The sequence below is a fragment of the Mchenga conophoros genome, linkage group LG15 (genome assembly GCF_057382185.1).
Source record: "Mchenga conophoros isolate Kocher_MC1m ecotype Shallow Benthic linkage group LG15, M_conophoros_male_GT1.1, whole genome shotgun sequence".
Taxonomy (NCBI): Eukaryota; Metazoa; Chordata; class Actinopteri; order Cichliformes; family Cichlidae; genus Mchenga; species Mchenga conophoros.
The window spans coordinates 42,911,429-42,927,904 of NC_140540.1; the positions used below are offsets into that span (position 1 = coordinate 42,911,429).

Consider the following 16,476-nt stretch of genomic DNA (forward strand, 5'->3'; position numbering starts at 1 on the left):
GAAAGCGATAAAGCTTGCGGTTTCCATCAACTGAGACGGCAAGCATGTCTGGAGTGCAGGCAGGGCAGCTAAAGCATGGCTCCTTGCACATCCTGTCCACCTCAAACTTTACAGCACTCCACTCCACTCCAATAAATATACAATAACAGCACCCACTCATACTCATACAAAGCAAGAAATGCATAAGACTTAAAAACCGTACCTATTGGCTTGTGAAACTCTGATGAAGGCTGCAAAAACCCTCCTGTTACTGCCTCTCTGTTGTGCAGGACAAAGCGTGTGTGAACTGCAATATCACAGTCAGCACAAAGGAATGGAAGAGGCAGGCAGTCCAGACACCTCACAACTACTTGTTTGCCACACTGACACACACGGTGTGACTGTGGATCCAGAGTAGCTAACATATTGTCTATAAGACAAGGCCTGGCCTCTTTCCACTTTTGCAAGGACACCATATTTCTGATCGCCCAGTGAGTAGCAGCTGACTCAGACGACGTCTCACAAGTCATGGCTGCATCCTCTTCTCCATCCTCCAACAACTGAAGGAGCTCCTGATGAAGCACCATACACTAACAGAAAAAAAAGAAAGAAAGGAAGAAACTCTTCCACAAAGTGAAAAACACTCTAGGCAGTATGTTTCTTAGGACTGCACAAAAGCCCTGCATAACTCAACTATAACAACAAATATAAAAGTAAACAGAAATCACAATAAATACAAGAAGGTAAAGTACCTTTTGTTGGGTTGACACTGGCAACATAACTAGGTTCTTCACGTGGACATTGATGCTGCTCTCTGGACACTGGAGGGGGAAAAAAATTGAAGAATATTTACTTACTGAAATTCTTTGGTGAAAACAAGTTGTGAGATAAAATCAATGGTTGTGTGAACACTGAGCACGTGGCATGCAACTAGTACTTCGAGTGGTTGATGATCTTTGAGGAATAAAAGCTCCCTGTCTGTCACGTTTTTTCCAGCGCACTGGTCTTGGCTGAGGTTCACTCTGTGCATCATTCTACGCAATTAACAAGGAAAAAAGGGAACGCCTAAAATACAGTCTATGATTAAAGCAAAGATTATCAAACAGCTTAAGTTAACCAACTTAATGTGACATAAACTTTAAAAAAAAATTTAAAATAATATAACGTTTACTCCGTACAAAATATTAGACAAGCGTGTTCCCTCTTTAACAACTGATTCCACTAAAAATGTTACCTGCATATCTTGAAGGAGTTCGTCAGCAGCCTGAAGCTCAAACTAACAGGAGTGGTGAATGAATCTATAAATGTTTTACGTGTGAAATGAAAATAATAAACCTAACAAAGGATTATGTACGTTAGATCTGCACACTTTCAGATCGTGAATCAGTTTGGAAAACACTGTGTGGTGGCCAAAACATGAAGCGATTTTAATTCAATTCAATTCAATTTGATTTATATAGCGCCAAATCACAACAAAAGTCGCCTCAAGGCGCTTCATAGATACAGAGAAAAACCCAACAATCATATGACCCCCTATGAGCAAGCGACAGTGGGAAGGAAAAACTCCCTTTTAACAGGAAGAAACCTCCGGCAGAACCAGGCTCAGGGAGGGGCGGCCATCTGCTGCGACCGGTTGGGGTGAGAGAAGGAAGACAGGATAAAGACATGCTGTGGAAGAGAGACAGAGATTAATAACAGATATGATTCAATGCAGAGAGGTCTGTTAATACATAGTGAGTGAGAAAGGTGACTGGAAAGGAAAAACTCAATGCATCATGGGAATCCCCCGGCAGCCTACGTCTATTGCAGCATAACTAAGGGAGGATTCAGGGTCACCTGGTCCAGCCCTAACTATATGCTTTAGCAAAAAGGAAAGTTTTAAGCCTAATCTTAAAAGTAGAGATAGTGTCTGTCTCCCGAATCCAAACTGGAAGCTGGTTCCACAGAAGTGGGGCCTGAAAACTGAAGGCTCTCCCTCCCATTCTACTTTTAAATACTCCAGGAACAACAAGTAGGCCTGCAGAGCGAGAGCAAAGTGCTCTAATAGGGTGATATGGTACTACAAGGTCATTAAGATAAGATGGGGCCTGATTATTTAAGACCTTGTATGTGAGGAGCAGGATTTTGAATTCAATTCTGGACTTAACAGGAAGCCAATGAAGGGAAGCCAAAACAGGAGAAATCTGCTCTCTCTTTCTAGCCCCTGTCAGGACTCTTGCTGCAGCATTTTGGATTAGCTGGAGGCTTTTCAGTGAGTTTTTTGGACATCCTGATAATAATGAATTACAGTAGTCCAGCCTGGAAGTAATAAATGCATGAACTAGTTTTTCAGCATCACTCTGAGACAGGATATTTCTAATTTTAGAGATGTTGCGCAAATGGAAGAAAGCAGTCTTACATATTTGTTTAATATGTGCGTTGAAGGACATGTCCTGGTCAAAAATGACTCCAAGCTTTTACTGTTGAATTATCAGTGATACTTTCATGTGTTTTTGTTGAGAAATGTTAACGATGTCATTAAAAGAAAGCATTAAATTAGGAAGAAAAACCCGTTCGCGGAGAGGGTCCCCGGTTCTCCAGTTAGATTGTGCTTCACGGTGTCATGTTTCGCCGTGACGGGGTTATTATTTTATTTTTTTTTTTTTGCCTGTCCCATTTGGTTCTTTAGCCATCAGAATTGTTGTCTGAAGACCAACAAGGATACCCAATGGATTTACTTTGCCAAATGGATCATCGTGGCATTGCCGTATTGGTCCATTTGGTCGATCTTTGTTTTTATTATTTATTATATTTTATTTTCAGATGTTACAGATGGGACAGACATGAGTGAGGGATAGGAAAGGGAGAAAGAAAGAGGAAGGAAAGGAAAAACAGAAGGGGAGAGGGACAGTGAGAAAGGGGGGGAGAAAAAAAAATAAAAATCTCCTGGATCACCTGTTGAGAGAAAAATAGAAAACAAGCAAAAAAAACCAAAGCAACATACTAAACACAACACCATCGCATTAATCTAGCTAAGTGTAAACAGCAGTAAATACTAAATATTCAATGTTGTTGTGCAGCACGCAGGACAGATGTGCTTCGAAGTAGCGGCCAAGAAAGGTGTAATTTGGGTCTACGAGCAGTGAACACCCGTGTGCATACCTGTGTGGATCAGCGCGCTTGTATTCCAAAGGTTTCTCCATGTAACGATCTGCTAGGGAGTGTGGGGGGGCCACAGCCCCGTCCTCCAGGGTGTGAAGCGGGTATGGAGGAGATCAAAACTCCAGACATCCAGAGGCCCCCAGAACACAAGAGACCATGGAAGACCAACAGAGGGGCAGCCGCGCCAAATGACTCCAAGCTTTTATTGTTGAATTATCAGTGATACTTTCATGTGTTTTTGTTGAGAAATGTTAACGATGTCATTAAAAGAAAGCATTAAATTAGGGAGAAAAACCTCTCTGTCTCTGCTTCCTCCTGCATCCTCCTCTTCATCTCTGCTTCCTCCTGCATCCTCCTCTTCATCTCTGCTTCCTCCTGCATATTCCTCTCTGTCTCTGCTTCCTCCTGCATCCTCCTCTTCATCTCTGCTTCCTCCTGCATCCTCCTCTTCATCTCCACATCCTGCATCTCCCTCAATTTCTACTGTGTACACCTCGGATGTCCCAAACAAAAAAAGGACAAGGAAAGGTTAGACGTTATGGTATTGTAAATGTACGAAACACATGACATGTTCGTTAAGATTTCTTTTTCTTAATTTTTGCATTTTTTTCCAGTTTTACAGAACTCATGTAAATATTTCATTTGTTATTTTTCAGAATGCCGAAAACACCGTACACAGAAGATTTTCAAATATGAAGAGATAGTAGACAGGAGAGTTGTAAATGTAAGTAATTTAGCCTGCTGTTGTGCAGATTTGTTTGCGTCTTTGGACTTCCTGGATTTGAACTGTGCCTGACTGAATATCCATAAGCTTTTGTATTTGATGAATCTACACTAATTCAGCCACTGAGTCAGGATTTCACTCCAAATAGGACATTAAATAAGAACAGACCACCTGATACGACCTAGTCGTGCTGCCTTCCTGATGTTTACGTTCTTTAAAGTCCTCCTGACATCATGCTCAGAAGGAGTGATTGATGTGGAGGTGCTCCTTCCCATTCAGTAACATCTGCTTCAGTTAGTTTTGCTTGTGAGCCACAATGTAAGCAGTGTTGCTTTGCTAACATGCACTCGATGCTGGCAGTACACGCATTGTAGTGGTTCTTATGTTTTTATTGAGCCATTCAATAGTACACAAATGTTTATAAGCTCCTTTTTGTATGCAACTTGCATGTCTTTCTTAATTAATTGTTTGTTTATATCATGTTTTTCAGGAAAAAGAAGAAGTTAAAGTCAAGTGGAAGCCTTGCTCATCATGGTATGTAGTAACAACTTTGTTGGACAGGAACAGACATTCATATTGTTGATAAATAGTTATCACCTCAATTTGAATTCATGTATTTGGACTAAAGTAAATTGAGAGCTTTTAGCTATCGAGCTCCTCTTCTGTGAGGAGCTTGATAGCTGTCCACCTCCAAAGTCCATTATGAGATTTGGAGGTGGACATGGTCAACACTTTTAAGAGTAGGCATAAGACTTTACTTCTTTATAGAGCTTATAGTTAGGGCTGGTTCAGCTCAGCCCTTAGTTATGCTGTAATGGGACCAGACTGCTGGGGGTTAGTGTCCCCCCCCCCCCCCCCCCCCCCTCTCTGTCTGTCTCTTTCAGGGTTATGCAGGCTCAGTATTGGTTGAAGATGCAGTCGCGTCTCGTTTTACTGAAAACTCTCCCCCTCTCCCTCACCATCTGTAAACATACATGTCTCAGTAATGCAGTTCATGCATGTTACTAACTAAACTTCTTCCCTGGAGTTTCTGTGCTCTCTCATCCAGCAGGTTCCGATGGATCGTGGCTGCTGCTGTGGTCCTGCTTGACATCTACTACATATATTATTACTGTCTGACTTGATTTGATTCATTTATATTACAATGAAGGTGTATAAAGCATGACATGAATATAGAAGATATTTCATCCTAAAAAATTGTCATATGTCACAACCTAAATTGTCCTATTTTGTGTGTGGTTGTTCTTTGTTATGTTTTTCTCCTGACAGTGGCAAAGTGTGGGATGACACATGGGAACCTGCACAGTTTTACACACAGTAAACCAGGCACCACAGGTCGCAGAGATCGCACAGTTCACAGCTTGTAGTTCAGCATAAAAGTTCAAAATAAAATATTTACTATACATTTCAACCAGTGTCAGTCTCTGTTTCACTCTCTAATTGTGGCTTAAGTACCTAACACATTCATGAATCTGATCCATCAATAATATCTTCCCTGCACTCGACATCTCATAGTTTTACATATCAGCCAACATTATTGTCTACATCCTCATAAATATAGAAGTGACTTGCTTATTATAACATATTACAAGGTAAAGTAATACTGCACTGCACGTAAGGTAAGTAACACCTACTGTGTATGGGAGCCTAAAGCAAAGTTAACTGCACCAGTACCAGCTTCAGAACATATTGTATATTATATGTTTCTACCTTTTTGTAATATGTCATGTTTAGATGCAGTGACAATTGCACATTTGGAGTTGTGGTCATATGTGGTTTTTATATACAGGGTATTAGAAAAAAATTGACATTTTTTGCTATTTTTCTTGTTTGTTTGCACATTATTATTGTGTACATATTACATATGTAACATTATTGTTAATATTATTATTAGATATCAAAGATACAATTTGATTAAGGGTTTTCCTGTCATAATTTCAATAAAAATGCAATTACACACGTAAACAATAGGATCAAAATAAACTTTTAAAAAGTCTGTTGATCAAATGCTGATTTTCAAAACATTCTAGAGGAAAACAGAGATGAAATAATCTGAACAGTAACAGTGATCGTGGATGATGATGGAGGCTTCAATGGATTATTCTGTTTCAATCAATAGGTTCGTATCTATGACAATAATTTGATAAGTTTAACAGGTTGGTTTAGGCCTGGCAATACAGCAAATATTCACAAACTTTTGTTTTTGAAGAATGTTTATCTTTTTTGGGATGAAGCTATCTGGCAAAATGATACAACCCCTTTAACCTCATCTTTATGTCTATGATACTGGATTTTGGTTTGATGCATATGCAGGTTACAGCTGGGGAATGGCAGTATGTTGTGGATTGATTTGGCATGTTCAACCACTGTTACACCAAACTCTCTCACTTATAACATGATAAAGGCCTCTTACTCAGTGTCATGGATTTTCTATACTTTTGGGGACACAGGGCCAAAGTCTGAGGCAATAAGTCAGATCAAAGAAGGCAATGATTGTAAAATGGGACTTTACTTATGTCATCATATATATCCAGGAATATGTGCCTGAGGATAGTTGTCATGAAATCAATATTAAATCAAAGTATTCCTTAATTACCACAGCTGACACGAGTTCTCCATAGCTGCCTGCTGTCTCAGGATCTGTCTCCAAAAAGGACCAGGGAGCGCTAACATGTTATGTTCAAAACTGATGAAGAAAATGCACATTAAACATAGTATAAACTTACTGAGTGAAGTAATGTCAAGAGGATTCCTTTAGCTCCTATTGGGTTGGTTCCTTGATCAATGCAATACAGAATCATTAATTTGGTTTTATGTAATGTTCTTAAAACATGTCAAAATGAGGCTCACTAGTCTGTGTGGCCTCCACATGCCTGTATGACCTCCCTACAACACCTGGACATGCTCCTGATGAAGTGGCAGATGCTCTCCTGATGGATCTCCTCCCAGACTCCAGGACTAAAGCATCTGCCCACTCCTGGACATTTTGTGGTGCAGTTGGTGGATGGAGCGAGACATGATGTCCCAGATGTCCTCAATTGGATTCAGGTCTGGGGAATGGGCGGGCCAGTCCACAGCATCATTGCCTTCATCTTGCAGGAACTGCTGACACACTCCAGCCACATGAGGTCTAGGATTGTCTTGCATTAGGAGGAACCCGGGGCCAACCGCACCAGCATATGGTCTCACAAGGGGTCTGAGGATCTCATCTCAGTACCTAATGGCAGTCAGGCTACCTCTGCCGAACACATGGAGGGCTGTGCAGCTCCCCAAAGAAATGCCACCCCACACCAAAACTGACCCACTGCCAAACTCATGCTGGAGGATGTTGCAGGCAGCAGAAGGTTCTCCACGGCGTCCCCAGACTCTGTCACAAGTGCTCAGTGTGAACCTGCTTTCATCTGTGAGGAGCACAGGGCGCCAGTGGCAAAGTTGCCAATCTTTGTGTTGTCTGGCAAATGCCAAACATCCGGCACGGTGTTGGGCTGTAAGCACAACCCCACCTGTGGACGTCGGGCCCTCATACCACCCTCATGGAGTCGGTTTCTGACCGTTTGAGCAGACGTGCACATTTGTAGCCTGCTGGAGGTCATTTTGCACAGCTCTGGCCTTTCTTTCCTACCCCACAGTACCTTCCCTTACCATTTGTTTCCTACTCTTTTACTTCTTCTTTGATGACGGTTGTCTTTCTAGATAAGCAATTTCATTTGCTCTGGGGCGAGTCACTGGCTCGGGTGCATTCTGGGACTGTCACTTCACCGGTGTGCTGGCATGCTTCTTAACAAACACACCACTACAGCAAACATCTCAATTGTACTTGTTGATTTCTTCGACAAAACACTGAACAAAAAATGTACTTGTGAGTGTGCTGCCTGGTGCTTTTAAATTTTGTGATCATTTGAGCAGCCCAGAAAGCATCCCATAAATTAAATTATGTTATCGTATCTGAACATGTACACTAGTCATTAAATTAGATGGGAAATAATGATTCAGGGTAAACAACTGCACCAAGGAAATTCCATTTTTCTTCTCAAAATGTAAAATGTCTGTTGAAAAATCACATTAAACAGAGATGTGATTAACTTTTTATTTTACCAAACATAACATCAATGATGACACAATCAGTCTTCAGCAGAAGTGCTCAAATCACTCTCAGTGGCATCGTCTGGAATGTCCTCCTCCGAGTCCATTTCCAGGAGTGGTTGGTGGCTGAGGATTCTCTTGTACACGTCCTTTACTTTGAGCATTTCAGCTTTCAGTTCACTTTGTTTTCTAAAACCAGGCTACAGAGTCCCTTCTGTGCATCCTCCGACATGCCAACAAAGGAGGCTGTAAAAAGAACAAAACAAATAAATATGAGAAAAGTTAAAAAACAAACAAACAAACAAAAAAAAAACCTCACCTCATAAACACAAGGAATTAGGATGCTGTAATTAAACATTTTTTTAAAAGGGAGAAGGCAGTGTTAGCTAGCAATCTAGATATAGGTAAAAGATCCAGTAAGACTTTAGCATCTGCTCTTATTTTCAATCGATTCATCAAAAAATTAATAAATAAATAAAGTGCTTACAGTCTGAGGAGATTGTTCCCAACACCACAGATGGCATTCGCAACACTGTCCAGTGATGCCGCATCTCCCTGCAAAGGATCATCTCCTCCTCTCTCAGGCGCCTCACAGCCATCACCTTCTCAAAGACTTTTCTTTTTGTCCGGAGGTCAGCAGCAGCTACAGTTTAACAACATCAGATGGGAAAACATAGTAGCATATTATGATTCAAGAACAAAACATTCAACTACTGCTCAGATACTGGGAGTTTGTTTAAAAAGGATATTTATATATCAAGAGCTTACGTTCACTTGTGCTCTGCCAGGGCCAAATATCGGTCTGCATGAGGGCATCACTGGATACGTGTATGTGTATATGGTTATGGCATTAACGTCATTTTAACAAGATTAACGCTAACAGCACTAATATATATATATATATGTGTATCTTACATGATTTGTGTGTCTCTGGATGTATTTCACAAACTCAGCAACTTCCTCATCTTTTTCAATGAAGACACCTTCAAAGTCCCCCTGCTCTGAAGTGCTGAACGAACACAGTGACAGTTGTTTGAAAAGAAACATTAAAATACATTTTTCTACAAATCCATATTTGACTTATGTACACAATGCATAACGTACCTTGCATTTGACTGAAAGCGATAAAGCTTGCGGTTTCCATCAACTGAGACGGCAAGCATGTCTGGAGTGCAGGCAGGGCAGCTAAAGCATGGCTCCTTGCACATCCTGTCCACCTCAAACTTTACAGCACTCCACTCCACTCCAATAAATATACAATAACAGCACCCACTCATACTCATACAAAGCAAGAAATGCATAAGACTTAAAAACCGTACCTATTGGCTTGTGAAACTCTGATGAAGGCTGCAAAAACCCTCCTGTTACTGCCTCTCTGTTGTGCAGGACAAAGCGTGTGTGAACTGCAATATCACAGTCAGCACAAAGGAATGGAAGAGGCAGGCAGTCCAGACACCTCACAACTACTTGTTTGCCACACTGACACACACGGTGTGACTGTGGATCCAGAGTAGCTAACATATTGTCTATAAGACAAGGCCTGGCCTCTTTCCACTTTTGCAAGGACACCATATTTCTGATCGCCCAGTGAGTAGCAGCTGACTCAGACGACGTCTCACAAGTCATGGCTGCATCCTCTTCTCCATCCTCCAACAACTGAAGGAGCTCCTGATGAAGCACCATACACTAACAGAAAAAAAAGAAAGAAAGGAAGAAACTCTTCCACAAAGTGAAAAACACTCTAGGCAGTATGTTTCTTAGGACTGCACAAAAGCCCTGCATAACTCAACTATAACAACAAATATAAAAGTAAACAGAAATCACAATAAATACAAGAAGGTAAAGTACCTTTTGTTGGGTTGACACTGGCAACATAACTAGGTTCTTCACGTGGACATTGATGCTGCTCTCTGGACACTGGAGGGGGAAAAAAATTGAAGAATATTTACTTACTGAAATTCTTTGGTGAAAACAAGTTGTGAGATAAAATCAATGGTTGTGTGAACACTGAGCACGTGGCATGCAACTAGTACTTCGAGTGGTTGATGATCTTTGAGGAATAAAAGCTCCCTGTCTGTCACGTTTTTTCCAGCGCACTGGTCTTGGCTGAGGTTCACTCTGTGCATCATTCTACGCAATTAACAAGGAAAAAAGGGAACGCCTAAAATACAGTCTATGATTAAAGCAAAGATTATCAAACAGCTTAAGTTAACCAACTTAATGTGACATAAACTTTAAAAAAAAATTTAAAATAATATAACGTTTACTCCGTACAAAATATTAGACAAGCGTGTTCCCTCTTTAACAACTGATTCCACTAAAAATGTTACCTGCATATCTTGAAGGAGTTCGTCAGCAGCCTGAAGCTCAAACTAACAGGAGTGGTGAATGAATCTATAAATGTTTTACGTGTGAAATGAAAATAATAAACCTAACAAAGGATTATGTACGTTAGATCTGCACACTTTCAGATCGTGAATCAGTTTGGAAAACACTGTGTGGTGGCCAAAACATGAAGCGATTTTAATTCAATTCAATTCAATTTGATTTATATAGCGCCAAATCACAACAAAAGTCGCCTCAAGGCGCTTCATAGATACAGAGAAAAACCCAACAATCATATGACCCCCTATGAGCAAGCGACAGTGGGAAGGAAAAACTCCCTTTTAACAGGAAGAAACCTCCGGCAGAACCAGGCTCAGGGAGGGGCGGCCATCTGCTGCGACCGGTTGGGGTGAGAGAAGGAAGACAGGATAAAGACATGCTGTGGAAGAGAGACAGAGATTAATAACAGATATGATTCAATGCAGAGAGGTCTGTTAATACATAGTGAGTGAGAAAGGTGACTGGAAAGGAAAAACTCAATGCATCATGGGAATCCCCCGGCAGCCTACGTCTATTGCAGCATAACTAAGGGAGGATTCAGGGTCACCTGGTCCAGCCCTAACTATATGCTTTAGCAAAAAGGAAAGTTTTAAGCCTAATCTTAAAAGTAGAGATAGTGTCTGTCTCCCGAATCCAAACTGGAAGCTGGTTCCACAGAAGTGGGGCCTGAAAACTGAAGGCTCTCCCTCCCATTCTACTTTTAAATACTCCAGGAACAACAAGTAGGCCTGCAGAGCGAGAGCAAAGTGCTCTAATAGGGTGATATGGTACTACAAGGTCATTAAGATAAGATGGGGCCTGATTATTTAAGACCTTGTATGTGAGGAGCAGGATTTTGAATTCAATTCTGGACTTAACAGGAAGCCAATGAAGGGAAGCCAAAACAGGAGAAATCTGCTCTCTCTTTCTAGTCCCTGTCAGGACTCTTGCTGCAGCATTTTGGATTAGCTGGAGGCTTTTCAGTGAGTTTTTTTGACATCCTGATAATAATGAATTGCAGTAGTCCAGCCTGGAAGTAATAAATGCATGAACTAGTTTTTCAGCATCACTCTGAGACAGGATATTTCTAATTTTAGAGATGTTGCGCAAATGGAAGAAAGCAGTCTTACATATTTGTTTAATATGTGCGTTGAAGGACATGTCCTGGTCAAAAATGACTCCAAGCTTTTACTGTTGAATTATCAGTGATACTTTCATGTGTTTTTGTTGAGAAATGTTAACGATGTCATTAAAAGAAAGCATTAAATTAGGAAGAAAAACCCGTTCGCGGAGAGGGTCCCCGGTTCTCCAGTTAGATTGTGCTTCACGGTGTCATGTTTCGCCGTGACGGGGTTATTATTATTTTTTTTTTTTTTTGCCTGTCCCATTTGGTTCTTTAGCCATCAGAATTGTTGTCTGAAGACCAACAAGGATACCCAATGGATTTACTTTGCCAAATGGATCATCGTGGCATTGCCGTATTGGTCCATTTGGTCGATCTTTGTTTTTATTATTTATTATATTTTATTTTCAGATGTTACAGATGGGACAGACATGAGTGAGGGATAGGAAAGGGAGAAAGAAAGAGGAAGGAAAGGAAAAACAGAAGGGGAGAGGGACAGTGAGAAAGGGGGGGAGAAAAAAAAATAAAAATCTCCTGGATCACCTGTTGAGAGAAAAATAGAAAACAAGCAAAAAAAACCAAAGCAACATACTAAACACAACACCATCGCATTAATCTAGCTAAGTGTAAACAGCAGTAAATACTAAATATTCAATGTTGTTGTGCAGCACGCAGGACAGATGTGCTTCGAAGTAGCGGCCAAGAAAGGTGTAATTTGGGTCTACGAGCAGTGAACACCCGTGTGCATACCTGTGTGGATCAGCGCGCTTGTATTCCAAAGGTTTCTCCATGTAACGATCTGCTAGGGAGTGTGGGGGGGCCACAGCCCCGTCCTCCAGGGTGTGAAGCGGGTATGGAGGAGATCAAAACTCCAGACATCCAGAGGCCCCCAGAACACAAGAGACCATGGAAGACCAACAGAGGGGCAGCCGCGCCAAATGACTCCAAGCTTTTATTGTTGAATTATCAGTGATACTTTCATGTGTTTTTGTTGAGAAATGTTAACGATGTCATTAAAAGAAAGCATTAAATTAGGGAGAAAAACCTCTCTGTCTCTGCTTCCTCCTGCATCCTCCTCTTCATCTCTGCTTCCTCCTGCATCCTCCTCTTCATCTCTGCTTCCTCCTGCATATTCCTCTCTGTCTCTGCTTCCTCCTGCATCCTCCTCTTCATCTCTGCTTCCTCCTGCATCCTCCTCTTCATCTCCACATCCTGCATCTCCCTCAATTTCTACTGTGTACACCTCGGATGTCCCAAACAAAAAAAGGACAAGGAAAGGTTAGACGTTATGGTATTGTAAATGTACGAAACACATGACATGTTCGTTAAGATTTCTTTTTCTTAATTTTTGCATTTTTTTCCAGTTTTACAGAACTCATGTAAATATTTCATTTGTTATTTTTCAGAATGCCGAAAACACCGTACACAGAAGATTTTCAAATATGAAGAGATAGTAGACAGGAGAGTTGTAAATGTAAGTAATTTAGCCTGCTGTTGTGCAGATTTGTTTGCGTCTTTGGACTTCCTGGATTTGAACTGTGCCTGACTGAATATCCATAAGCTTTTGTATTTGATGAATCTACACTAATTCAGCCACTGAGTCAGGATTTCACTCCAAATAGGACATTAAATAAGAACAGACCACCTGATACGACCTAGTCGTGCTGCCTTCCTGATGTTTACGTTCTTTAAAGTCCTCCTGACATCATGCTCAGAAGGAGTGATTGATGTGGAGGTGCTCCTTCCCATTCAGTAACATCTGCTTCAGTTAGTTTTGCTTGTGAGCCACAATGTAAGCAGTGTTGCTTTGCTAACATGCACTCGATGCTGGCAGTACACGCATTGTAGTGGTTCTTATGTTTTTATTGAGCCATTCAATAGTACACAAATGTTTATAAGCTCCTTTTTGTATGCAACTTGCATGTCTTTCTTAATTAATTGTTTGTTTATATCATGTTTTTCAGGAAAAAGAAGAAGTTAAAGTCAAGTGGAAGCCTTGCTCAACATGGTATGTAGTAACAACTTTGTTGGACAGGAACAGACATTCATATTGTTGATAAATAGTTATCACCTCAATTTGAATTCATGTATTTGGACTAAAGTAAATTGAGAGCTTTTAGCTATCGAGCTCCTCTTCTGTGAGGAGCTTGATAGCTGTCCACCTCCAAAGTCCATTATGAGATTTGGAGGTGGACATGGTCAACACTTTTAAGAGTAGGCATAAGACTTTACTTCTTTATAGAGCTTATAGTTAGGGCTGGTTCAGCTCAGCCCTTAGTTATGCTGTAATGGGACCAGACTGCTGGGGGTTAGTGTCCCCCCCCCCTCTCTCTGTCTGTCTCTTTCAGGGTTATGCAGGCTCAGTATTGGTTGAAGATGCAGTCGCGTCTCGTTTTACTGAAAACTCTCCCCCTCTCCCTCACCATCTGTAAACATACATGTCCCAGTAATGCAGTTCATGCATGTTACTAACTAAACTTCTTCCCTGGAGTTTCTGTGCTCTCTCATCCAGCAGGTTCTGATGGATCGTGGCTGCTGCTGTGGTCCTGCTTGACATCTACTACACATATTATTACTGTCTGACTTGATTTGATTCATTTATATTACAATGAAGGTGTATAAAGCATGACATGAATATAGAAGATATTTCATCCTAAAAAATTGTCATATGTCACAACCTAAATTGTCCTATTTTGTGTGTGGTTGTTCTTTGTTATGTTTTTCTCCTGACAGTGGCAAAGTGTGGGATGACACATGGGAACCTGCGCAGTTTTACACACAGTAAACCAGGCACCACAGGTCGCAGAGATCGCACAGTTCACAGCTTGTAGTTCAGCATAAAAGTTCAAAATAAAATATTTACTATACATTTCAACCAGTGTCAGTCTCTGTTTCACTCTCTAATTGTGGCTTAAGTACCTAACACATTCATGAATCTGATCCATCAATAATATCTTCCCTGCACTCGACATCTCATAGTTTTACATATCAGCCAACATTATTGTCTACATCCTCATAAATATAGAAGTGACTTGCTTATTATAACATATTACAAGGTAAAGTAATACTGCACTGCACGTAAGGTAAGTAACACCTACTGTGTATGGGAGCCTAAAGCAAAGTTAACTGCACCAGTACCAGCTTCAGAACATATTGTATATTATATGTTTCTACCTTTTTGTAATATGTCATGTTTAGATGCAGTGACAATTGCACATTTGGAGTTGTGGTCATATGTGGTTTTTATATACAGGGTATTAGAAAAAAATTGACATTTTTTGCTATTTTTCTTGTTTGTTTGCACATTATTATTGTGTACATATTACATATGTAACATTATTGTTAATATTATTATTAGATATCAAAGATACAATTTGATTAAGGGTTTTCCTGTCATAATTTCAATAAAAATGCAATTACACACGTAAACAATAGGATCAAAATAAACTTTTAAAAAGTCTGTTGATCAAATGCTGATTTTCAAAACATTCTAGAGGAAAACAGAGATGAAATAATCTGAACAGTAACAGTGATCGTGGATGATGATGGAGGCTTCAATGGATTATTCTGTTTCAATCAATAGGTTCGTATCTATGACAATAATTTGATAAGTTTAACAGGTTGGTTTAGGCCTGGCAATACAGCAAATATTCACAAACTTTTGTTTTTGAAGAATGTTTATCTTTTTTGGGATGAAGCTATCTGGCAAAATGATACAACCCCTTTAACCTCATCTTTATGTCTATGATACTGGATTTTGGTTTGATGCATATGCAGGTTACAGCTGGGGAATGGCAGTATGTTGTGGATTGATTTGGCATGTTCAACCACTGTTACACCAAACTCTCTCACTTATAACATGATAAAGGCCTCTTACTCAGTGTCATGGATTTTCTATACTTTTGGGGACACAGGGCCAAAGTCTGAGGCAATAAGTCAGATCAAAGAAGGCAATGATTGTAAAATGGGACTTTACTTATGTCATCATATATATCCAGGAATATGTGCCTGAGGATAGTTGTCATGAAATCAATATTAAATCAAAGTATTCCTTAATTACCACAGCTGACACGAGTTCTCCATAGCTGCCTGCTGTCTCAGGATCTGTCTCCAAAAAGGACCAGGGAGCGCTAACATGTTATGTTCAAAACTGATGAAGAAAATGCACATTAAACATAGTATAAACTTACTGAGTGAAGTAATGTCAAGAGGATTCCTTTAGCTCCTATTGGGTTGGTTCCTTGATCAATGCAATACAGAATCATTAATTTGGTTTTATGTAATGTTCTTAAAACATGTCAAAATGAGGCTCACTAGTCTGTGTGGCCTCCACATGCCTGTATGACCTCCCTACAACACCTGGACATGCTCCTGATGAAGTGGCAGATGCTCTCCTGATGGATCTCCTCCCAGACTCCAGGACTAAAGCATCTGCCCACTCCTGGACATTTTGTGGTGCAGTTGGTGGATGGAGCGAGACATGATGTCCCAGATGTCCTCAATTGGATTCAGGTCTGGGGAATGGGCGGGCCAGTCCACAGCATCATTGCCTTCATCTTGCAGGAACTGCTGACACACTCCAGCCACATGAGGTCTAGGATTGTCTTGCATTAGGAGGAACCCGGGGCCAACCGCACCAGCATATGGTCTCACAAGGGGTCTGAGGATCTCATCTCAGTACCTAATGGCAGTCAGGCTACCTCTGCCGAACACATGGAGGGCTGTGCAGCTCCCCAAAGAAATGCCACCCCACACCAAAACTGACCCACTGCCAAACTCATGCTGGAGGATGTTGCAGGCAGCAGAAGGTTCTCCACGGCGTCCCCAGACTCTGTCACAAGTGCTCAGTGTGAACCTGCTTTCATCTGTGAGGAGCACAGGGCGCCAGTGGCAAAGTTGCCAATCTTTGTGTTGTCTGGCAAATGCCAAACATCCGGCACGGTGTTGGGCTGTAAGCACAACCCCACCTGTGGACGTCGGGCCCTCATACCACCCTCATGGAGTCGGTTTCTGACCGTTTGAGCAGACGTGCACATTTGTAGCCTGCTGGAGGTCATTTTGC

At 41.0% G+C, this 16,476-nt stretch overlaps 3 long non-coding RNA genes across 6 annotated transcripts; 2 read left to right on the plus strand and 1 right to left on the minus strand.

Annotated features, from left to right (window-relative positions):
• Positions 1 to 3,478: 3,478 nt before the first annotated feature.
• Positions 3,479 to 5,189, plus strand: LOC146559011 (uncharacterized). Its single transcript, XR_014888742.1, has 3 exons — positions 3,479 to 3,648; positions 3,777 to 3,844; positions 4,335 to 5,189. It is a non-coding gene; the product is annotated as an uncharacterized LOC146559011 (long non-coding RNA).
• A 2,728-nt stretch (positions 5,190 to 7,917) lies between these two features.
• On the minus strand, positions 7,918 to 11,050 carry LOC146559012 (uncharacterized). 4 transcript variants are annotated; one of them, XR_014888563.1, is made up of 6 exons: positions 9,776 to 11,050; positions 9,032 to 9,613; positions 8,843 to 8,936; positions 8,696 to 8,745; positions 8,415 to 8,570; positions 7,918 to 8,173 (listed from the first exon to the last, which is right to left on the minus strand). It is a non-coding gene; the product is annotated as an uncharacterized LOC146559012 (long non-coding RNA). The 4 variants fall into 4 exon arrangements; XR_014888564.1 differs by having other exon boundaries at positions 8,415 to 9,613; positions 9,776 to 9,844; positions 9,961 to 11,050; XR_014888562.1 differs by having other exon boundaries at positions 8,415 to 8,936.
• Positions 11,051 to 12,515: 1,465 nt separating this feature from the next.
• LOC146559013 (uncharacterized) lies at positions 12,516 to 14,167 on the plus strand. The gene is made up of 3 exons (XR_014888688.1): positions 12,516 to 12,692; positions 12,821 to 12,888; positions 13,379 to 14,167. It is a non-coding gene; the product is annotated as an uncharacterized LOC146559013 (long non-coding RNA).
• Positions 14,168 to 16,476: the final 2,309 nt, after the last annotated feature.